At 43.3% G+C, this 23,707-nt stretch overlaps 1 protein-coding gene and 1 long non-coding RNA gene across 3 annotated transcripts in view; one reads left to right on the forward strand and one right to left on the reverse strand.

Moving 5' to 3' along the window:
* The window catches only part of MRTFB (myocardin related transcription factor B), a 215,427-nt gene extending 201,119 nt beyond the window's left edge, over positions 1-14,308 (reverse strand). Inside the window, exons 1-2 of one of the 2 annotated variants that reach the window (XM_030577425.1) lie at positions 14,034-14,308; positions 7,474-7,497 (exon numbers count right to left, since the gene is read on the reverse strand). The gene's annotated coding sequence lies outside the window, so the exon portion shown is untranslated. The remainder of the gene's footprint in view (positions 1-7,473; positions 7,498-14,033) is intronic. The other variant, XM_030577426.1, reaches the window with a different exon arrangement.
* On the forward strand, positions 1,780-23,482 carry LOC115658465. Its single transcript, XR_004002293.1, has 3 exons — positions 1,780-1,881; positions 21,709-21,718; positions 23,472-23,482. It is a non-coding gene; the product is annotated as an uncharacterized LOC115658465 (long non-coding RNA).
* The last annotated feature ends 225 nt before the right edge of the window (positions 23,483-23,707 follow it).

Raw genomic sequence — 23,707 nt, forward strand, 5'->3', positions numbered from 1 at the left:
GACCACCCTGCAGGCCTGCTCAGCACATCCCACAATGTCCCCATAAGACAGAAAAGCAGAAGTGCATTCAAATGCCTTCTGCCTCCACACCACACAGCTGGATGTATGAGGATCCAGATGAGATGTGGTAATGTGGAACAGAGCTGCCAGATACACGATACTTGGCAGTCCAAGGTAATTATTACTATCTCCATTGTACAGATGAGGAAATTGAGGCATATAGAGTAGTAGAGCAGTGAAACAGATCCCAGATCTCTTGGGTCCAGAACCTTTACTATACCTACTAGATTATGTCTACCCACTGTCTGGGAGAGTTCTTTCCCTCAAAGCATAAGAAATAATCCCTAGATTGTGCAACAATTCACAGAAGACAAGCACTTTCCCTTACTCCCTCAGTCCACAAGCCTCATGTGTAAAAATTTCACTGTCTCAAATGCTTTCTACTTTAGAGACTGTTCATTTAAAGGTAACATTGTGAACATTAAGCTAGAATGAAGCTCACTATGAACAGCTCATGCTCTGAAATAGTTACTCATTCCATTTAACCTGTATCCCAAATGACTAGTATAATGGGTTCTATATCTTGAGAGTACTTGGGTACTCTTTTCCAGGCATTTGAGGGGGTGTTTTGAATGGGGAGTTTTTATTTAGTTAGAACATTGGCCGCTAGCTATTTACTTTTGATGGAATGAGCAGTCTAATTTGCTACATGAGACAATGATTTGATTGTTACTTTTACTTTTTGTCAGAGTGCCAAAGCACAGGATGGGTGCCCAACAGTTAGAACATCTTTATTATAAATGGAAAGAATGAATCAAAATTAATTCACCATCACCCTGGGCAAAATGTTGAGATTTTATTCAGGCAAACTCACATCAGTGTCCAATGGTCTATATCAGATGTGTGGTTTTCTTTTTTTCCCTGCATGAGGCAAGTACAATTTCTCATATAAACTATCACCCTGCAAACTGCAGAGAACTTATTTTAATCAACAGGAGTTGTGGGGCCCTCACTGTCTTGTAGTTTCAAGCCCACACTCAGCCTGTTCTGCCTCACTGAGCTCGTGCTGAGACTTCTCTGTCATGGAAGATGCAGCTATCCCAGTGCTCATCTTACTGTGCTATACAGGATTTTAAAATAAAGTGCCACACAAGCCTGGCATAACAACTGTTTAAAATGTAAAAATAGCAGAATCTGTGGAAGCTGCTGTTCTTTTTGTAAGTCAAGCCCTGTGACTAAAGAGAGCTGCTTAGCAACAGATGGAGAAAATTAGAAGATTATTACATCATCTCTCACTGCAAATTAGGAGCTAGATTGTTCACTCCCAGTCTGCCCTGGGAAAAGGGCATCAGGTACTCATCTAAGCACAATTCCTTCCCTGTCCCCACTCCCACCCACACTCCTTATTTCAGGGGTGTGGCACCATGCAACTGGTCTAGGCCCCAATGCCCCTGTTGAATCAGCGATGCTGGCTGCTATCTGAGAGACTAGAGCCAAGGTTTCACCAGTTTGCTGCTCATCTGCCCTGGCTAGTGCTTGCTTACCCCTGGGGGCAGGTCACCTCTGTGCCGTGCTTATCAATAATCCTTTTAAAAGATGGCATGCTGCAGTCTCCACCAATGACAATCAACTACCATGTCCTTACTCTTCCCACACGCCTACCTTTCAGAACTTGTGTATTAAAAGAGATGGATGAGGACAGCTTTACTTCATGTGCATTATTTCACAACTCCAATGAGGCTACGGTTGCTTATGTTTCTTAATTTGGTTTTACCCACACAGCAGTTCTCAACTTGTGGGTCAGGACCACAGAATGGGTCATGTCCCCATTTTAATGGGGGTGCCAGGGCTAGCTTAGACTTGCTGGGACCTGGGGCAGAAGTCAAAGCCTGAGTCCCACCATCTGAGGCTAAAGCCTGAGGGCTTCAGCCCAGGGTAGTGAGGTCATGTCACAGGCACCCTGCCTGTGGCTGAAGCCCTTGGCCTTCAGCTTGGGCCCCCCACCCAGGATGGAGGGGCTTAGGTTTTGGCCCCCCTACCTAGGGGAGCAGGGCTTAGGTGGGCTCAGGCTTTGGTTCTGCCTCCTTGGGTCATGTAGTAATTTTTGTTGTCAGAACGGAGTTGTGGTGCAATCAAGTTTTTAAAACCCCGGGCCCTGACTTACTATCAATATCCAATGTTGAAAGCCCTTATTTCACTAAAAAATTATCCCCAGAATATGACATGTGGTAAGAATCATTAAAAAGTTTATGTTTCAATCACTCCTGTTCACTTAATCTAATCTAGAGTGCCTGGAATGGGTGGGGTAGAGTATCATCAGACGTCAGTCACTAATTTATTATTTGTAAATGCTGTCTGTGAAAACCTAGACCTTAAAATATCTGTAAATGATGTCAATTAAGTTTCTAGGCTTGTATTAAGTGTGTCTACCTAATCATAACACTCATTTTCACAATTAGCTGAGGAAGCAGTGATTTGCATTAACATGTAAATAACATGTGCCAATGTGGGAAAATTCACTTCAGCAAAAAATGCTCAAGGCACTTGAGCTAACTGACTGGCTGGGTGTCCATAAATGGGAGCTACCCCTCCTTCATTTATCACAATGTTTTTTCAATTTATATTCTAATCCTCTACTCATAATTACTCCAAATACTATAGGATGTCCTGTATTTTTGATGATTCTGTACTAACAGCATAATAATCAGGTGTGAGAAAGGCAGAGCATCTGGGACACCACTGAGTATTTTAGCAAGCTGGACTCCGTTGTGGAGAGACATAATCAACACTTAAAATCTTGTAGCAAAGATAAGGCCTATCATGTTAGAACTTGACCTTGAAGAGTCACGTTAACCAAGATGCTAACTATAACACTATAGTCAATATAGTCAAGGACAAGTGGTGTACAGCATTGTGTCAGCTAGTCATGGTTAAACCCATGTCCCAACAGTGAAGACAAGGCCTTACAGATCAAATTTTGCTCTTGGGTACATGTGTGGGGCTCCCCTTGAAGTCAATATGCAAATAATTTATTCCTTAGCTAGTGGGATAAAGCAATAGTCTCCTTTGGTCCCTTTTATGAAGAAGATAGTATTTGGAATTTAGACTAACTATGAATTAATTGAGAAAAATGTCCACAGAATGGGAGAGAGAAAATGCTTCATTTTAACTGCTGATTGGATGCCTATAGAACAGAGGTGTTTCAATCTCCAGTACTTCTGCTTGAGGGGATTGAGACATGGCAGGGCCATATAGTGGAAGCAGATGACTGAATTTTCTTCTTCAATCTTCTATTCCAACAGTCATCTGTTATAGAACATAAGAACGGCCATACTGGGTCAGACCAAAGGTCCATCTAGCCCAGTATCCTGTCTTCCGACAGTGGCCAATGCCAGGTGCTTCAGAGGGAATGAACAGAACAGGTAATCATCAAGTGATCCATCCCCTGTTGCCCATTCCCAGCTTCTGGCAAACAGAGGCTAGGGACACCATCCCTGCCCATCCTGGATAATAGCCATTGATGGACCTATGCTCTATGAATGTATCTATTTCTTTTTTGAACCTTGTTATAGTCTTGGCCTTCACAACATCCTCTGGTAAAGAGTTCCACAGGTTGACTGTGTGTTGTGTGAAGAAATACTTCCTTTGTTTTGTTTTAAACCTGCTGCTTATTAATTTAATTCGGTGACCCCTAGTTCTTGTGTTATGAGAAGGCATATATAAGACTTATTTACTTTTTCCACACCAGTCATCATTTTATAGACTTCTATCATATATCCCCTTAGTCGTCTCTTTTCCAAGCTGAAAAGTCCCAGTCTTATTAATCTCATAGACTCATAGACTCTAGGACTGGAAGGGACCTCGAGAGGTCATCGAGTCCAGTCCCCTGCCCTCATGGCAGGACCAAATACTGTCTAGACCATCCCTGATAGACATTTATCTAACCTACTCTTATATATCTCCAGCGATGGAGATTCCACAACTTCCCTAGGCAATCTATTCCAGTGTTTAACTACCCTGACAGTTAGGAACTTTTTCCTAATGTCCAACCTAAATCTCCCTTGCTGCAGTTTAAGCCCATTGCTTCTTGTTCTATCATTGGAGGCTAAGGTGAACAAGTTTTCTCCCTCCTCCTGATGACACCCTTTTAGATACCTGAAAACTGCTATCATGTCCCCTCTCAGTCTTCTCTTTTCCAAACTAAACAAACCCAATTCCTTCAGCCTTCCTTCATAGGTCATGTTCTCAAGACCTTTAATCATTCTTGTTGCTCTTCTCTGGACCCTCTCCAATTTCTCCACATCTTTCTTGAAATGCGGTGCCCAGAACTGGACACACTACTCCAGTTGAGGCCTAACCAGCGCAGAGTAAAGCGGAAGAATGACTTCTCGTGTCTTGTTTACAACACACCTGTTAATGCATCCCAGAATCATGTTTGCTTTTTTTGCAACAGTATCACACTGTTGACTCATATTAAGCTTGTGGTCCACTATGACCCCTAGATCTCTTACTGCCATACTCCTTCCTAGACAGTCTCTTCCCATTCTGTATGTGTGAAACTGATTGTTCCTTCCTAAGTGGAGCACTTTGCATTTATCTTTATTGAACTTCATCCTGTTTACCTCAGACCATTTCTCCAACTTGTCCAGATCATTTTGAATTTTGACCCTGTCCTCCAAAGCAGTTGCAATCCCTCCCAGTTTGGTATCGTCCGCAAACTTAATAAGCGTACTTTCTATGCCAACATCTAAATCGTTGATGAAGATATTGAACAGAACCAGTCCCAAAACAGACCCTCTCTCCTCATAAAGAAGCTGTTCCATACCCCTAATAATTTTTGTTGCCCTTTTCTGAGAAGTACTTTGCCACAGAAGCAGAGAGAGTAAGAGAAACGGGCTTCAGTCCTGAAGGATGCAGCCCATATATTGCAAAGAGTGTTGTAATAACTATTGTATTTACATACTTCATTCTATAATCATCTCTGTTATTGCCAGTACTCATCTATTTTTTGTGATTTTTTTTTTACAGTTGAAATAAAATATTGATTAACGTGCAGACTGTCTGCCTAAATTTGAGGGAAGACTGACATGAAAAAATACATTAACAAGAACTGTAAAGTAACGTATAGTTAATAACTGCTGTATTTTCACTAGTTCTTAGAAGTGATAGAGGGGGACGGATAGCTCAATGGTTTGTGCATTGGCCTGCTAAACCCAGGGTTGAGAGTTCAATCCTTGAGGGGACCCTTTGGGGATTTGGGACAAAAATCTGTCTGGGGGTTAGACTAGATGACCTCTTGAGGTCCCTTCCAATCCTGGTATTCTATGATTTGTATCTTGAGCTACTTATTTATCCTCTTGCAATAATTCAGGTTTGCACGGTTACTAATAATGGATTTCAATTTTACCATTTTGCATAAGAGTTGTGTTATCTTTTAATGAGTGTGGGCATTTATAACATGCTTACATGCTAGGCTGAAAAAAGGTCACTCTGAAGGTCAAATGTATTGTCTCCCTCTCCCTTTCTGCTGCAGGAATAAAAGGCTTCCAATGGCTAACATATTGTAGGGGACTTTTGCTGTCTATATTGCAAACTATCATGTATTTCTCATTCATTTTTAATTTTCCTCTTAACAGTTACTGTCATTGAGACTTTAAAAGATCAGAGGAAGTAGCTATTTAAGGTTTTGGTTTTTTTACAAAAAGGTAGCCACATAGATTTTAACAAACCAAAGCCAAAAGTTAGAAATAGACTTGGAAGCATACTAGTTTTGGGGGGTTTACACCTTGTTGCTGTCACCCATAACTGTCACATTACTTTCAAGATAAATGTAAAGAAGCTGTTGAAATCAGGTGGCTGAAAGGGTTAAGTGGTCTCCAAAACCACAAAGACGAGTCCACATCTCTAGCCAAAATAGAGGCACATCCAAGGCCACTCGGGCATTTGAACTATGTGGGCAGAGGCTTAGCTAGGTCTTTGGGGTAAGAGGGTGGTATGTGTTAATGAGAAGCAAGCCAGAGAGACAGAAGCAAAAAGAAATCCAAGAAGAAACAGCCTGAAAGCATGGTGTGTGGTTGGGGTGCCAGCTGAAAGAGGTTTGGACCTGTGAACAAGGACACAGTCTTTCATTGTTTAATTCCTCCTGCATTCAGGGGAAACAGGGACTTTGTACATTCTTGCTAAATAAACAAAATTACACCAAAGAAATACCAGACTCACCAATTTTTCCTCCTAATTGGAGCAACCTTCAACCCTGCGCACCCTGTCCTCGCTCCTTCCCCCAGCCTCCTGAATGCTGCAAGACAGCTGATTGCTGTGGGCAGGAGGCAAGGGGAGTGGGGGGGGGGAGGTGAGCTGATAGGGGGGCTGCCAGCCGTGGACAAAGCAGACGGTCAAACAACGTTATAGGGGAGCATTGCACAACTTTAAACACGCATGTTCTGTAATGGAGCAGGGACGTAACATTGAAACAACGGTAAGTAAGAGGACATTAAGTGAGGAGTTACTGTATTTGGGTATGATGAAAAAGAGACAAGTCTCATCAGCTTAATGATGGCAGTGCAACCTCAAATCCCTGGACATCCAACGGTAGACCTAACCACCTACATTCACAATAAAACTAACATTCTGGACCCAGTTTTCAAATATTAATACCTTACAGGGCAGGGATAAAGTAAGAATGAAGCAGAGGTGGTGTGAGGTACAACTCCCCTCTTCTCTGCTGAAAGAGGTGGGAGAGCTTCCCTTCTTCCTGTTTTGAGTAAGCAGCTCTCCCCTACAGCTCCCCCTTGGCTGGTGATGAGAGCTCCCACTCTTTTTCCAGTCTATTTTAAACCCTGCTTATAGGATATCCAGATTCCTAATTTGTTAGGTAGATTAATTTAAAAATCATTCATTATGTGCCTAACCACTGATCTGAGTATCCAAATTAAGGAGTTTCCACTTATTTGAAAAAGTTAAGCATTACATATTAAAAGACCTGTGTCAACTCTGGAAGTTGAATTTATAATCAAATAAGACACTTTAAAATTGATGAGATAATTTCATTCTCTCTTCCTCCTTGGGTTAAAATCTTTATGTCCTTGCCCAGTTTAAATACATTCTTTATCCAAGCAAATCATCCATTGTAGTCAATGGGCATTTTAGCTAAGGACCAAGTCAGAACTGAAATACTTAGGCCTGCTTTGGGATCTGCCAGCTCACACCCCTACAGAGTTCCATTGAACTCAATGGGGCTCCACAAGGATACATAGGTTTGTGCTGGTGGATCTTGATGAAGTATTGGAGCCTTAGTAAAATTAAGATTTATCCCTGTAGCTGGCAATAAAGCTCAGTACCCTCAAAATAAGGAATCAGATGCGGGGACAGGAAAGATGGGTTTCTGATTAAGATACAGAACCAGGAGTCAGTATCTAGGTTCTATTTCAGGCTTTGTCACTGACTTGCTGTGTCACGTTGGGCATGTCACTTTACCTCTCAGTTCTTCAGATAAGCCATCTGTGAGAAAGAGAAAATAATACAGGAGTGTTTGAGACCGACTTCATTAATGTGTGTAAAACACTGAGGTTTTTAGCTGGAAGATGCTATTGAACTACAAAGAATTATTGTATTACATCCATTGCACAACACTACATTTCTGAATAGGTGTTCTAAAGAATTTCCAATGGTCATAAGTATTTCAGGTGAAATAAATTTGATACTTTCAATCATTGAGACTTATAAAGATAAGAACAAGAACTTGTTAAAGCTTTTACACATGTATTGTTCTAAAGATTATAGTGTCTTAATCGCAATCCATCATTCCCATGATGAGATTTTCTACAACCTAACCTGGAGGATTTCCATGAAAATTATGTTTTATAAATGGAGAGGCCTAAATTTATTTCCCCAATTAAAGTTCTAACCCATGCAATTTTATGGTACAAGGCATATTTCTAGTATCTGCATTTCAGAGACATAAAACACCAAACCAATGTGTCCCAATGGAAACTTTAATTACATTCACCATTAGTAACATTGAGACAATATGTAAAAAAGTTTGAAAGACTGCCCAGAGAAATGAGTCCACACTCATTATATGACTGTTGTAAATAAAGTCTAAAGATAGATTCTCCTTCAAACTTATTACAATTGTCTTTCCAAAAATATTTGTAAAAGAAAACAATCAAATTCGGTTGCACAAATCAACCAGCTTTACAAAAGTTACATTTCATCAAAATTAGGATTAAAGGGACATATTAGATCCTAGCTAGAAAGTCACAAATATGTTTATGAAGGGAAAAATAGAGAACGTAACTATCCAATGTCTGATTAAGTTTGCAAAAGTTACTCTTGATGAAAAATATCAACATGATACAAAGTGAACAACCAGACTGTCTACTCTTTGCAAGATAATTAATTTGTCTTCAAGGTTTATTAATGTATTTTTAGGTTAAAGTAAATTAAACCACAATGTTCTCAAACTTACCCTTCCATTTCCACTATGTGGGTGGATTCTCACAGACTTTAAGGCAAAAGGGACCATCATGATCATCTAGTTTGACTTTCTGCATGTTGCAGACCACAAAAAAGTTCACCCACCCACTTCTGTAAAAGATGAGTTTAGAAAGGTTTGGACATCATAGTGGCCAGGCCAAAATTGTACCTGTCTCAGAAATGGTATTACTCTCCTTTGAAGATGCATCTAATACTTTGCATGACTTAAACTATGGTGTACAGCCCGCTGGTAACAAGTAAAAAATCTGTATCGATCACAGACATATGAATAAACATGCATTGCAAACTGCTCTTTTGGATCCCTTCTTCTGAGCAAGCAGGCCAAGTAAAACCTGCAAGGAATTTGCACGTTAGAGCTTCTTGAAGAGTATGAGTCCTGTAACCTTCCAAACCTATTATTTTAATAACATATCTGCATTCCATGAATCTGTTACCTTAGTGAAAACCTTTTTGGCTTGTGTAACTACCAGCATACACTGTGTAACAAAAATGTAAACACTAAATAGTAATAGGCAGCAAAAGAAATAAAGATACTGTATATATAGGGACCTTTTTTATTTATACTTTTTTGTCATGTGCTACAGTCTACAGCAGTTTTAAAAGTGTATGTATGGTGTGTGGGGGGGGGAGATGGGGAGTCATAAACTGAGGTTGCTAGTGGTAGCACTTTTCTTTTCCCCACCCTCTGCAATGAAGTGGCTGGTGGCAGCTTCCTTGCAAACCTCACTGATTGCAAAGGAATGCTTACTCACTCTGGACCCAATTCTGCTGCTCACACAGGTGTTAACTTTTTTCCCCTCCAGTGGGTGTTCTATTCCAGCCCTGCAGCCCCACTTCCACTCAGCCTCTTCCTTGGAGACCCTGCTCTCGTTCCACCTCTTCCCACCCCTATGCCCCCAGACTCCTCCTCCTCTCCATCCCCTTCTCCAAATGCCTCCCACCAGCCCCAGGGGCTGCCGAATAGAGGATTGGTGGCCAGCCTTGTGGGCTGCCAGAACCACTATGGCTGATGGGTGCTGAGCACCCCTTATTTTTTTTATGTGGGTGCTTCAGCCCCAGAGCACCCATGGAGTTAGCACCTATGGCTGCCCGTATTCATGTTGAGTAGTCCCTTCATTCTATGAGTAGTATGAAATTAATGGATCTATCTGAAGTAAAGGTATTACTCAACATAAAGGGATAGTGGAATAAGGCCTTTTGTGACCTAAGATCTACACTCCTTAGATTCACTGATTCTGAGGCCAAAAGGGACCATTGTGATAACCTAGTCCAGGGGTGGGCAAACTATGGCCCACAGGCTGAATCCAGCCCATCAGGGCTTTGAATCCGACCCGTGGGATTGCCACTCCCATGGTGCTGCAGGCCTCACGCCACCCCTAGAAGCCTAGCTAAGCGGCGGCAGGCAGGAGCCCACACCCCAAACCCTTCTTGAACCCCAACCCCCTTCCCTGAGCCCCCTGCCACACCCCTCCAATACCCCAACCCCCTACCCTAAACCCCCTCCTGCACCCCTGCCCTGAGCCCCCCTTCTGTACCCGACACCCCTCCTGCACCCCAACCCCCTTCCCTGAGCCCCCTTGTACACCCAACACCCCTCCTGCACCCCACCCTTGCTCTGAGCCCCTTCCTGCACACTGCATCCCCTCCCACACTCCATCCTGCACCTCAACCCCCTGTCCCAGGCCTACATTCATGGCCCTGCATGCAATTTCCCCACCCAGATGTGGCCCTTGGGTCAAAAAGTTTGCCCACCCCGATCTAGTCTGACCTCCTGTACAACACAGACTATAGAACTTCCCTAAAATAACTAGAGCATATCTGTTAGAAAAACATACAATCTTGATTTAAACATGTTCAGTGATAGCAAATACTCCATGACCCTTGCTAAATTGTTCCAATTGTTAATTACTCTGACTTATTTACAATCTGAATTTGTCTAGCTTTAGCTTCCAGTCATTGGATCGCGTTAAACTTTCTCTACTAGAGTGAGGAGCCCATTATTAAATAGTTGTTCCCCATGCAGACACCTATATACTATAATCAAGTCACCCCTTAAGCTTCTCTTTATTACGCTAAATAAAGTAAGTTCCTTTAGTCTATTACTATAAGGCATGTTTCCCAATTCTCTAATGATTCTTGAGGCTCTTCTCTGGGCCTTCTCCAATTTATCAGGAACTTTCTTGAATTGTAGGAACCAGAATTGGACACTGTATTCCAGCAGCAGTCACACCAGTGCCAAATAAGAGATTTCCCAGTTTACTCATCCTGGGATTGCATTAGCTCTTTTGGCCATAGTGTTTCACTGGGAGCTCATCAGAACCCTCAAATCATTTTTAGAGCCACTGTTTCACAGGATAGAGTCCCAGCCCCATAAGTATGGCCTATATTCTAATACAGGCAACAGAAAGCTCTTCCTAGAGAGTTGGCAGTAAAGGTGAGCTACTCACCTTTTCGTAGAATATCAGGATTGAAAGGGACCTCAGGAGGTCATCTAGTCCAACCCCCTGCTCAAAGCAGGACCAATCCCCAACTAAATCATCCCAGCCAGGGCTTTGTCAAGCCTGACCTTAAAAACCTCTAAGGAAGGATGTTCCACCACCTCCCTAGGTAACCCATTCCAGTGCTTCACCACCCTCCTAGTGAAAAAAAGTTTTTCCTAATATCCAACCTAAACCTCCCCCTCTGCAACTTGAGACTATTACTCCTTGTTCTGTCATCTGGTACTACTGAGAACAGTCTAGATCCAACCTCTTTGGAACCCCTTTCAGGTAGTTGAAAGCAGCTATCAAATCCCCCCTCATTCTTCTCTTCTGCAGACTAAACAATCCCAATTCCCTCAGCCTCTCCTCATAAGTCAGGGCTTCATGCAACATATCTTTAAGGACAGAACAAATTAGAAAGCCATCACTAGATGACTATTACAGAGCCATAATTTCAAGGCTCCTGTTCCTCCTCTAAGTCAATACATACTTTGGACAGATAAGATTAAAAGTATCAGTAAGGGCTGACATGGGTCTTTGGGAACTGGTTGGCAGTGTGTAAGTTCAAAGTTAAGAAACTTTGAAGTGGTGGTTCTTTGTCTGTGTGTGTGCCTGTAATAAATGGACTACTTCCTCTAGCCAATCAAATGTGCTTATATATTTACTTTACAATAAGTAATGGTGAATTTTGAGAGAAGGTTGAGTGGGAACAGTCACATGCTCCTGGCTTAGCTATCTGAGTCAGAAAGAGAACTCTACAGTCCTAGCAAGGGCTAGATTCTTGCTGAATACAAAAGGATACATTTCTTCAGGCTTTTACAGATTACTGGGGGTAGGGGCTGACTTTAGACCTGATTTAGCAAAGTACTTAAGCATGTGCTTTACTGTAAGCACATGGAGTAGTTCTACAGTCTCTTGCTTACTCCAGGAGTCTCACTGACTTCAATGGGATTGAAGGTGCTTAAGCACGCCAAGTGAATACTGCCTTTCCCCTTGAGAGGTCTGACTGAAGTCAGTAGATCTACTCGTAGAATAAGGTGCTACTTAAATGAACAGGGGCATCAAAATCTCATCCTCCGGCCTCGTTTATGCAGAGTTTTGTACTGTATAACTGTCAGTTCGGAGAGTGATTTTTTTTACTGATATGGTACAACTCCTAGTGTGGGCACAATTATACTGAAATAAAGGTACTTTATATTGATATAACTTATAATGTTTCCTGTATGGTAATAAACTAAATCTATATAAGCAGATTTATACTGGTATAACTATGTCCATGCTATAAGGGTTGTACTGCTTTAAATATACCAGCATTGCTTCTTTTTGACATGAGTGGCTAGTCAAAGTTTGGGGCCTTGGAGATGTCCCGGATAGAAGCAGAATATTGATGGAAGTCTGTTATTTTCTTTGATGCCATCTTGTTTATTTACAAATAATGTACAGAATCCTGTCTCTCTGAATGCAGAAGAAACCAAGAACAAAAGGACCAGTTTCTTAGCCAACACCCAGCCCAAATGCACTCTCTCTCTACCTTTTTTCCAGGGTCACACTGTGCTTACAGGCTCTGCTTGGATTTCTTGCCTCTCCTTCTTGCTCTGTTCTCAGTTTCTGTGTGATCTCTTTCCTCATCTGCTTCCCCCTCCCCACCCAAAGCAATAAGACAAAAGCTCCTGGGCAGTTTCACACACACATACCTTATCTCTTATGTGGGGGCTTATGCTTACAATTATATTAATTGAAGGGAGGGTGAGTGACTACCTATCAATCTCAATGGGGTTTTAACTCAACCCTTAACAAGGTTTCACCCGGCTCATAACACCAACATAGTTAGAGAGATACAACTTTTGTGTGCAGACAAGTCATCGCTGTCTAGGAAGATTTTTAATTAAAACTTAGATTCAGAAGGAAGAATGTAGCTGTCCTGTTCTGTGGATAGAGAACTTGAGTGTCTATGGCTGCCAATCCAATATCATTCAACACCAATAAACTCACATAAGAAAAAGTTGTATAACAAGCCTTATATAAAAAAAGGACAGTACACGATGAAGTTATGAAACTGTGCTATCCCTTCACATCCCACTTCCCTTTCTATATATGCCTAAAGTATCTAAAAAGAAGAAATTGGTTGTAAGGATACAGTTATTAATTTTAATGAGTTTGGTGAGCTGATGGGGGAGTTAGGAGGTTCCTTTCTGGAATGATAGTATGTTATGGTCCAGTAACTTGAGCAAAGGATTAGAAGCCATGTTCTCCTGAGTTCCGCTGCTTGATAAGCTCTGATACTAACTTAGTGTCTTGGGCAAAGTGTGATTAAGGAGTGGCAGAACTGGCCCCTAAATAGATCCCAAGGATGACTATGCATTTGAGCAGGGACTATTCACTGTACCAGTTGCAGAATCAGGCTCTTAATACCTCTCTATTAATTTCCCCATATGTAAAATGGGATCATCAGGATTCATTTATGTTTGTAAAACGTATTGAAAGTCAAATTCTGCTCTCAGCAACACCTGGGTAATTTGGTTAAATTATGTCGCTGAGAGGAGATTTTATGCCAATCACTGTGAAGTACCATTATTTAGTCTCTTAAAATTAACTTTTATATCAGGACATTAGAAAACTCCCAAATCAAATAAAAAAAATTACCCCAACACAGGTTTTGGGTGACCTATCCAATGCTGCTCTGCAGTGCAGTTATCTAATAAGTCTCCCTGAGCTATGCACAATCCTGATGAGATCATCTTTTCTGCCTGTGTACAGACCAAGACAAACAAAAAAAAAAACCATATAAAATGTCTGATATATTAGATGGAACACAGCAAAATACCACAGAGCAAAGTCAGGAGGGAAAGACCTTTTATCATCAAGCTCCTAATGGGCTATTGCAGCCAATGAAAAGTAAACAGAATAATTCTAAGTGATAAAAGGGAGTTGACTGTGCCCAAATAAATCTTTTTGTCAGGCTTACTATGTAAATAATGACATGGCTTATCAGATTTCTAATTCAAGTAAGTCTCCAGTTCTAACTGTAGCCACATAAAACAAACATATGTACAGTACCTTGAGAAAAATCTGATTGCAGGTTCCACTAGTTGATTGAGAATATCTGAAAGAACGTATGTTTCTTCTGTATGGAAGGAACTTCTTGTTCAAAGTGGTTTGAATCATGAATCTGGCCTTATTTCAGTGTTACCATGTTTTACATTCAATAAACAAAGCATTCAGGAGGACCTTTATATGCACAATGTTGTCCCTCATGCTTCTTCCTTGAAATACTATACTATTCCTAAACATACATTCTACTCTGGACAAACTAAACTACTTCTAAAAACAAAGAAAAAAAGATGGCTCTGATTTGCAGGAACAGTCATAAGCTGACTGTTCTGGGATCATCTTCAGGATTACCTCATTATTTATTCTTGGTGCAGTCCACAAATTAAACAAACAGTTTCTATATATAAAAGGGGATGGGCTTAGCTTACTTTATCAGGGGTCGCTTTCACAGAGACAGACGCTGAATACGCACAGGCTCAAGTTACCCAGCACAGCAGATTTTGTGTGTGTGTGTGTGTGTGTGTGTGTGTGTGTGTGTGTGTGTGTGTGTGTGTGTGTGTGTGTGTGTGTGTGTGTACTGTTGTGAATTATTTGGTAAAGTAAAACAAAGTAAAGGTTGGTAAATAAAAGGGAAGTCAAAGATCCTGCTGGATATGAGTCAGAACTCATGTGTCTGTGACAACTGTGCATCTACTATTGTAGACTTCCATACCCAAACCACTTGAATTATCTATCAGAGCAGTGGAAAATGGAAAAAGAAATTCCCACAACTTTAAAACTTCTATTGAACTTTGTGTGTCAGAATCTCAAATCCCTTTACAAACTTTAAACCTTACAAATATTTGTTTAAGGTAAAGTATTATTGTTACATACAGAAAGAAAACCCTGGCTCTCTGACTGGCCACCTTAAAGAAGAATTTCTAGACAATTGCACATGAAACCAAGGATATACCCGGGATGCATCAATGATATTTTCATCCTTTGGACGGATGACTAAAACTCCCTCACAGATTTCCACCACAACTTCATCAACCACCACCCATCCATTAAACTTTCTTTGGGGAATAGGCACTGACTTATTTTTCCTGGGGGATGCTACAACTCCCCCCTCTGCCCTAAGGCCCTGCCCCTACCCTGCCCTTTCCCCTGAAGCCCCACCCTCGCTCCACCTCTTCCCACCCACTCTGCCCCCTTCCTCAAGGCCCTTCCCCGCTCCCCCCCAGGCCTTCCACTCATCGCTCGCTGCTCTCCACCCTTCCCCCGAGTGCCTCCCACCAGCTGCCAAACAGCTGACTGACGGCCCCACCAAACAGGTGTGGCTGGGGGTGCTGAGCACCCCCTATTTTTTTTCCGTGGTGCTTGAGTCCCAGAGCACCTCTGGAGTGGTACCTGTGGTCTGGGACACTCCCACACTAGCATCAACTTCCTGAACACCATGATTAGCTTCAACAATGGAACCCTACAGAAACTATATACAAGAAACCCTTGGATCACCACACCTACTATCGTAGATCCTATAACCACCCCAAACACACAAAGAAATCTGTTAGGTACAGTCAGGCACTCAGATACCACAGATTATGCTCCGAGGAGAAAGTCTGGGATATACACTTTAACATACTCAAAACAAGTACATTTCACCAGAGAAGTAGATCGCATCATGAAATGGGCCACCTAAATACCTCAATAGAACCTGCTTTGACATAGAAATAAACCCCGCTCTGACTGCACACCCTTACTTGTCGTCATTGGCCACCTCACACTGGAACCCATATGGGGTATCATCAAAAAACTACAACCCCCACTTTATGGGGACCCCATCCTATAACAAATCTTCTGGATTTCAAACAATCCCCCCACAAACTTCTCCAAGCTCTTCATCAGAAGCAAGTGCCTCACAGACCAGGACATATGAACTCAAAGCAGCACCAGACCCTGCCAGAACAAGAGATGTAAACCTGCAGACATCTCTCCACTGCTACAATGATCAACATCACAGGTGCCAACTTCCTTCTGCACCCAGAGGCGCTCAACTCCCATTCTGCCCCAAGCCCTGCCCTCCACTCCACCCCTTCTCTCAAGTCCCCACCCCCACCCTGCCTCTTCCTGTCCAGTTCTGACCCCTCCCCCAAGCGTGCCCCGTCCCTGCTCCTCCCCCTTTCCCCAGCACCTCCTGCCAGCTGTGGAACAGCTGATCACAGCAGGCGCTGGGGGGGGCAGGAGGAGGAGGAGTTAATTGGCAGGGCTGCTGACGGGCAGGAGGCACTATGGGGGGAGCTGGCTGCTGGTGGGTGCTAAGCACCCACTAAATTTTTTCCTTGGGTGCTCCAGCACAACATCCACCACCACACAGCTATCAAGAGCCATGAGTCCTACACTTGCCTATTACAACATGTGGTGTACCTCATTCAGTGCACTAAATACCCCAATAATTACTAGGCGAGTGAAACCAGATAATCACTAGATTCTTAAATGAACTCACACAGGAAAATAATAATAGACAAAAACATCACACTACCTGTGGGTGAACACTTTGCACAAAGTGATCACCTCTATATCTTATCTCTCAGTCCCCATCCTCATAGGGAACCCGCACAACACTTTCAAAAGATCAGCCTGGGAGCTAAAATTTACAATTTTGCTAGACACTAAAAATCATGGTCTTAATTACAACAATCTGTAATCCACTAATCCCCCTCTTTTTGTCCTCTAACTACAGGGATGTTAATGGGACATTTCACCTTAGAATATGTGCCAACTATTTATGCTAAACTATCTGTTCCATCTTGTATTTAGCTATGACAGTGACTGCCTTTCCCAGATCTGAGGAAAAGCTCTGTGTAGCTCGAAAGCTTCTCTCTCACCCCAACAGAAATTGGTTCAATAAAAGATATTACCTCATCCACCTTGTCTGGCTGAAAACTGTCATATCACCAGTTTCTACTATTTACCACTTCATATATAAAAATACTGAAGTCTGCAACAATATGAACCAGTCGAATCATATACAGAAATCCCTGACTCTGACTAGCCACATACATCAAGATTAGCTGCTGTTGAGTTCAGTGAAAAGAGAGAGTTACTCACCTTGTGCAGTAACTAAAGGTTCTTTGAGATGTGTGTTCCTGTGGGTGCGCCACTTTACGTGTTCGTGTGCCCCTGCGCTCGTAATCAGAGATTTTTGGTAGCAGTGCCTGGTTGGGACCACATATGCGCAGTCCCTGTTTCATATTGCTTCAGTCAGTTAACTGGCGCTGTGCGACCAACCCCCTTTGTACCTTCTCTGCCACAGAGTCTGAACAATAAACTCCAAAGTACAGGGGAGGAGGGAGGGTAGTGGAGCACTCACAGGGACACACATCTCTAAGAACCCCAGTTACTGCACAAGGTGAGTAACCTTCTCTTCGAGTGCTGTCCCTGTGGGTGCTCCACTTTAGATGACTTTAGAGCAGTGCCCTCCAGTGGAAGGAAGGGATTTCAGAGTTGAAGTCATAAGAGAAGACAGTACAGTGAGCAGGACCTGGGCTAGGGTTTTGAGCGCCCTAGGCGGACGGCAATTTCGCTGCCCCGCGCGCTGGTCTCGCGGCTCCGGTGGAGCTGCCACAGTCGTGCCTGCGGGCGGGCCACCGGAGCTGTGTGAGCAGCCGACTGTCCGCAGGCACCACTGCGGCAGCTCCATGGGAGCTGCCTGCCGCCCCTTGGGCGGCGCCCTGACCCAGGGGACACCCTGGGCTGCGGGCTGCCGCGGAGGCGCCCTGACCCAGGCGACACCCTGGGCTGCGGGCTGCCGCTGGCAGCTCAGACTCCATCTCTGTCCCTGCAGCAGTGGCTGCTCAACCATTTTAAAAAAAATCGGGGGGTGCTTTTTGGTGCCCCCAAATCTTGGAGCCCTAGGCAACCGCCTCGTCAGCCTAAATGGTTGCACCGGCCCCGACAGTGAGTCCAAAAGAGGAATTGAACAGCTGCCTGTTGTTGTAAGGCGTAGTGCTGCATAAAAGTATGGACTGGGGTTTTGGATAGAACGTCAGTAGGTAAATGGGTTGGTTAAGATGGAAGGCTGAGACGACTTTAGGTAAAAACTTGGGGTGCAGTCTCAGGGATACTTTATCTTTAAAGAAGATAGTATATGGGGGGGGGGTCTGCCATGAGAGCACTCAACTCTGACACATCAGCAGATGTAATGTCCATGAGAAATGCTACCTTCATGGAAAGATGTAGTAGTGAGCATGTGGCCATGGGTTCAATGGGGAACCGGTGAGGGCCTGAAGGACTAGATTGAGGTCCCATGGTTTGGTAGAATTGCGTAGGTTGGGGTAGATGTTAGTGAGGCCTTTGAGGAAATGCTTGGTGAGTGGGTGCGCAAAGACAAAGTTGATCTACTTTGTGGTGAAAAGCTGTGATAGCAGAGCAGTGTACTCTTATTGAGCTGATGGAGAGGCCTGACCTTTTAAGTTCTAAGAGGTAGTTCAATAATAAGGGTAAGGAGGCTGAAATGGATGCCAGCTGGTTTTGTTGGCACCAGGTATCAAATCGCTGCCACGTGTGTAACTACATGTGGTGGGTTGTTGCTCTGACTCTTAAGTAATATGTTTTTAATATCTTCTCAGCAGGTCATCTCAGGTCCCTTGAGCCATGGGGGAGTCACGCCCTGTGGTGGAGTCTGTGGATCTGGATGCAGGATGCGAGCTGCGCCCTGTGACAGTAGATGCAGCAGGAGCGGGAGAGTAGCAGTAGATGCAGCAGGATGCACCACAGTCCTGAGAAGGTAAGGTACCAGGTTTGTCAGGACCTTGCGGGGGCTACTAGGATTACTGTGGCTCTGTCCTGTCTGATCTTATGGATCACTCGGGTCAGGAGGGGAATGGGAAGGAAAGCATAAACGAGGGGGGCGTTCCACTCTAGGAGAAAGGTGTTGCCTAGATTGTGTGTGCTGAGACCTGCTCTGGAGCAAAACTGGGGGCATTTGGTATTGCGTGGATTTGCAAAGAGGTATGTCCAGAAGCACGCTATTGTCAGGCTCCCACTCAAGGGCCTGTGAAAAGTGTCCGCTTAAGGTATCTGCCGTGATGTTCTGGCATCCAAATAGATACATTGCTGTGAAGTGGATATTGTGTCTGATGCATCATTGCCAGAGTCTCATGACTTTCACGTATAGGGAGTGCGACTGTGCTCCCCCTTGTCTGTATATATAAAACATACATGCTATGTTGTCCGTAGGGATTTGAATGGCCTTGTGTTTGATGACTGGCAAGAAGTGGGAGCAGGCATTGCAAATGGCTCACAGCTCTAACAGATTTAGGTGAAGAAGGAATTCCAGAGGGGATGCAGGTATGCCTCCCAGTCCAAGAGCTCATGGGCTGCATTGACCACCAGTGAACCAGGTGCAAGATGGGAGAATTGGAATTCTGTGCCCTTTGCTGGCACATATTTTTTGTTAGACCTCCTGCAGGAATCTGCCAAATAGTCGTGATGGGGTCCGTTATCGCCTCATTCATAGGTAAAGCAATTTTGGAGGAAGAGGAGGTATTCAAAATTGTCCACAAGTTTGTGCTGTGACACTTGAACCTCTTCCAGAGAGATGCCCAGAGATCTAGCTAAATAGGTCCTGGAATTGCTTGAAACCATCCCCCATATTAGGGAGAGGAAGCATGATGGTATCATCTAGGGAGGTTGATGACTGAAAGATAGGTGTCGACTGTGCTGGGGTTGCATCAGTGCCAAGAATGGGAGAGTCAGGCGTAGATCTAAAAGATCTTTTTGCTGTAGAAACTGCTATGGTGTCTGCATGATCTGCGCTGGAGGCTGCATGAGCGTTGGTGCTGCAAGCAGCAGTGCATATGTCAGCACCATGTCCTGTACCGGAGTGGTCACCGAGCGTGCATTGGGCATTGAAGAATGAGGCACCGTATGTTCCGATGCCAAGCCGCTGTGGATTGATTGCAGCTTTGACTGCATCAGTGCTGAGGCATGAAGTTTTGATTTCCCCTTAGAGCCTGTGTCTGAGTGGCTCTTTTAGAGTCCTTAGCTTCTGCCGCACTGGCTGTGCTGAATGGTTCCGGCAGCTCAGATCCAGGCACTGGTGCGTTCGGTGTCAATGCTATTTGCCCATTCACGGAACGGCTCCTTTTAGCCAATTCCTGCATTGGGAAAGTAGTTACCCACTTTTTGGATACTTAGTGGGCTGAACCAAAGCCAGCATGGTAGAGGAGGGACCTTTGTCAGAAGCCACGGTTGGGGAGGCTTGTCCAGGCTGGATTTGGGCTCAGACACCGGTCTGAGAGACTTCTCCCTGAAGAGGAGCTTTAGTTGTAAGTATTTAGCTTTTCTTGTCCAAGCAGTTAACTTATGGCAATGAGGACACTTTTGTGTTATGTTTGTTTCACCTAGATAGTGCGCACACTGATCGTGTCCATCTGAGACTGATACAGAAAGCCTGCAAGTGAGGCAGCGTTTAAAGCCTAGAGAACTGGGCATTCCCATTAGAGAAAGGCTTTTGCCCTCAGAGAGGCTGACTATTCTAAAGGGACAGATGAAATAATAGCAATAAAGAAAGGGGTTTTGGGGGGGGGGTTAAAAGAAAGGGGGTGATGGAGACAAGATAATGAACTCACTATTCTAACTAAATAACCATAGTAAATAGCCTAAAAGAACTAAGCAGTGAGCGCTGCTAATGCTCTGACTAGAGGCCAAAGGCGGGTAGAGGAGGAACAAAGTGGGGGTTGGTTACACAGCGCCGGTTAACTGCCTGAAGTGGCGCAAGACAGGGATCACACATGTGCGACCAAACTGAGCACTAGTATCAAAAATCTCCAATTATGAGCACAGGGGCGCACAAACACCTAAAATGGAGCACTCATAGGGACAGCACTCAAAGAAGAATTATACTCACCTTGAGACAAATAGCATATGCTTTTGTGATGTTATCTGATTAAAATATGACCATGCAAACCATTGTTGCTACCACTATTCTATAATTGCAACAAATCTTACACAAAATCAGAGGGGTAGCCGTGTTAGTCTGGATCTGTAAAAGCAGCAAAGAAGCCTGTGGCACCTTATAGACTAACAGACGTTTTGGAGCATGAGCTTTCGTGGGTGAATACCCACTTCGTTGGATGCATGCATCCGACAAAGTGGGTATTCACCCACGAAAGCTCATGCTCCAAAATGTCTATTAGTCTATAAGGTGCCACAGGATTCTTTGCTGCTTATACAATTTGTAACACATGGCCAGAAAGGATAAAATGACCCAGATTCAACCTTTAGAGACATATTAGAAAAGTTTGTGAATGGTAATTAGGGCCATTCCATGCTAGATAGGCTAGAACTTTGAAGTGCAAACCTGAATTGTTAGAGAATTGAAGGTAGTACTAATTGTATGTGTGTACTTATATCTTGAAGAATGTTAGCCATGTAAACAGACAGTTTGTCTGTCACTATAGCTATTGATTCAGAGATCAAAAGGACATATTAACATTTAGATAGACTGTAAACATAGTAACATAACTGTATTCATCTCTCTTTGAAATGTATAGCAAATCATCTGCGAATGGTAGAAAAAACAGGCAATTGCCTTATGTTAATCTGTGTAGCTAATTACTGGCGATGCTTAGAATAGGTCTACTTCAAAATCCCCATGAGTGCCTATTGTTCGCTAAAGGACTCCAAGCTGTCAAAGAAGGCCTGAAACTGTATAAAAAAAAAAAAAGGCTTCGATCCTTATTCTTTTTATCTCAGATCTGCTTGATGCTTCATGCAGGGGAATCTTAAAACCAAAATTGAGATCTCCAATCCTAATCTGGAATCACTCTGAATATGAACATTGGACTATAACCCATGGACTATTTTTGAAAGAACTCTTTGGAACTACAAAGATCACCATCGCTGCTATTAATCTGATCTCAAGAACGATACTCATGTTTGTATATATACACTGATCTTTTAACCAATACGCAGTCTAATTTCTTTTTAAATAAATTTTAGGTTAGTTAGAATTGGCTGTAAGTGTGTATTTGGGTAAGATCTGAAATATTTATTAACCTGGGAGGTAATGTGTCCAATCCTTTGGGATTGGTAGAACTTTTTTATATTGTTAGGTAATAAAGCAAGTCCTCACTCACCTCTCCAACACCCAAGTTCGTGCGGAGTTGGAATTTGGGCACACAATTCTGTCAGAGACCAGACACCAATGCGTTGATCAACGGGCTCACACTACCCCAAAAGCTTTAGAATAAGTGTGGCCCCTTTATTAGGGGTGAGCATCAATATTTATACACAGAAGTAAACAAAGTGATTAATAAAAGATAATGGTCATGCATAATCAATCAAGATTTTACAGGAAAAGCAAGTTTAACAAGTAAATGCATAGAGATAAAGGCTAATGGCTACTTGAGGAAGGGGGTGTCATGAGTAGTTTGCAGGTCAGTGCTTTGTTCAAAAAAAGGTTCAGAAAGGATTATGCAGAGACGGCCAGTCTGGGTGTTTTTTTTGCTCCAAAGTTCACCAAAAGTTTAGACCCAACATTCCTCCATTTGTAGCTTTGAGATAACTATTAATCAAAAAGCTACACCCTATTTCAAGATCTCAAGGGCCGCTTGGCAATTTCAGCCTGGGCCAATTCGAAGAGAGTAAGGCTTTTAGCTGAAGTGGGAAAAGAATAAACTGACTTACATGAGTTTATGAGGGAGGGGACACACTGAATACAGCAACACAGTATTATAAGGACTACCATGGCCCCAACAACACCCACCAAGAGGTTTTTAACCCACTCAAATCCGGGCAGCCAATTCCATAAGGCTCCCCACCAATCATAAGGTGGCTGGCCAGAGGAGTAGTTTTTAGCCATTTCCCTTAGGTGTTTGGTACGTTGAAAAGTGTCAGAGTAGGTGTCATTTACAAAAACACAGCATTCTTCATTTATGAGGGCGCAAGTTCCTCCCTGGGCTGCTAACATCATATCTAAAGCCATTCTGTTTTGCAAAGCCAACTGGCGCAGCTGGGACATTTCCCCGGCCTGATTCTCAAATAGGGTTGCAGTTTCATTGGTCAAAGATTCTAATAGTCCCTGTAGACGGATGATGGCACCCTTCAAGCTAGTGTGACCAGCCCACCGCTGCCAGGACAAACCATCACGGAGATTAATATCTCTGTCAGTTTCACGGATGTTACGAACGTGGGGAAAATGAGGGGGAGTGAGGGAGATCCGAGAAGACGGTGCTAGCCATGCCAAATAACATGACCCTGCCCAATCAGGGGAGAGAAAATAATAAGCCTTGGGCCCGCACACCCAGTATGTTCCATATAATGCGTTTTGGGTATTCCATTTCTCAAAGTAGGAGGTAACCCACCACCCGTTGTACCACTGTTCCCCCGGTAACGCAGAGGGGTCGTTGTGTGAACTGCAGAGGCACAATTTGGTAGTGTTGTCCTCAAAGGGCAGTGTAGTACTGCTTGAGCAGTTGTAGAAGGCAATTGTGTATCCTTTAACAATTAGTTGGACACCCTCGAGATCTGAGCAGGGCTTTTTAAAAACTGACTCTGAAAACCTGCCCCTCCATGAAAAAGTTGAAAAGGTTGGATCGGGGTGAGGGATCCACATATGGGATAAGTGGGATGTGCAAGGCTTGAAGCCAAGATTTTTACTAAAGGCGGTGCCATTAAAATATATGTTGCATTTACTT

This window comes from Gopherus evgoodei, chromosome 10 (genome assembly GCF_007399415.2).
Source record: "Gopherus evgoodei ecotype Sinaloan lineage chromosome 10, rGopEvg1_v1.p, whole genome shotgun sequence".
NCBI classification, from domain to species: Eukaryota; Metazoa; Chordata; order Testudines; family Testudinidae; genus Gopherus; species Gopherus evgoodei.